This window comes from Cucurbita moschata, unplaced genomic scaffold (genome assembly GCF_002738365.1).
Source record: "Cucurbita moschata cultivar Rifu unplaced genomic scaffold, Cmos_1.0 Cmo_Scf00119, whole genome shotgun sequence".
NCBI lineage: Eukaryota > Viridiplantae > Streptophyta > Magnoliopsida > Cucurbitales > Cucurbitaceae > Cucurbita > Cucurbita moschata.
In genome coordinates this window covers 1,352-2,681 of record NW_019268635.1, presented here as the reverse complement: position 1 = coordinate 2,681, position 1,330 = coordinate 1,352, and the positions used below count along the sequence as shown (strand labels likewise).

At 33.3% G+C, this 1,330-nt stretch overlaps 1 non-coding gene across 1 annotated transcript; it reads right to left on the bottom strand.

Moving 5' to 3' along the window:
• Nucleotides 1–336: 336 nt before the first annotated feature.
• On the bottom strand, nucleotides 337–417 carry TRNAL-AAG. Its single transcript has one exon. It is a non-coding gene; the product is annotated as a tRNA-Leu (tRNA).
• Nucleotides 418–1,330: the final 913 nt, after the last annotated feature.

Below are 1,330 nucleotides of genomic sequence, written 5' to 3'. Positions count from 1 at the left end.
GCGACTATCCCTCTTCATGGGTTAGACATATTCTTTATAAATGTTATGACAGTATGTTATGATAATTGCTAAATCCATCCGTATTCTTTATAAAGGTTTAGGGATCTACATATTAAACATCATCGTATAATTGCTAAATCCATATAAGGACCCTCTCCAGAAATTTCTCAAAATAAATGTTGAGAGTGGGATTTGAACCAACATCGTTTCGGACCAAAACTTTTATCTAGCGCCTTAGACCACCTCGACCATCTCAACTTTGATGCTTGAAAAAAAATTAATCAATCTATATTCTTTATAAGGTATCAAAATATTAAACATTGTATGAAAAATAATTGTTGAGAGTGGGATTTGAACCCACGCCCTTTCGGACCAGAACCTTAATCTGGCGCCTTAGACCAACTCGGCCATCTCAACTTCGATGCTTGGAAAAAAATTAATCTATTAGTATTCTTTATAAAGGTTTAGGGATCAAAAGATAATATAATTATTAAATCTTATTAGAATCTCACAAGAAATTTTTCAAAATTATTATTAAGAGTGGGATTTGAACCCCTATCCTTTCGAACCAAAACCTTAATCTTGCATCTTAGACAAACTCCAAACTTAATAGTCAAAATCTAGACATTAGTATTCACATATTTCTTACAAAGGTATAGGAATGAAACTAGATTAGGGATGGGCTAAAACATTAAAAGAAATAAAATACCTTAGACCAATTTGGTCATCTCAACTCCAATTGTTGAGATTGCTTGAGGGGACGAGAATCAAATATGGAAAAGACCTCGAAATTTAGATGAAGATTTGTGGAGCTTCTATAAAGGTCAAAGCTGGTGATCTTAGAGCTGTTAAAGAGGACGATGAGAGCTTCCTTTTCATGCCCTAAATTTGAAGAGAGTCTACAAGTGTTATGACCTTATACCGTGAATTCACAATGCATGTTGAATTTTTAAGGTTATAGAAGCATGTTTAGAGCATAAACCAATGATATGAGTAAAATAACGAAAAATGCCCTTACTATACCTTCTATGATGTTTTATGGCTTATACGACTAACCTGAAGTTTTATATGACATCTAGTTATGATGTTATGAACCATATAAATGATATGTATTTTTTGTGATAGGAGTAGAACATCACATGCTTAGGTTATACCCTTAGCTTTTTATGATAGACCCTCTAAAGTCAGAACCATGTACTTACAAACCTATGCATTATTTCTAAGGGTATAGCAAAGCCAAGTAAGTTGATTCGAGAAAAAACACATCCACAACCCTGAGCCAAATACAACGCCCAAACAACTAGGTGTCACTAAATATAAGAAATTCAAA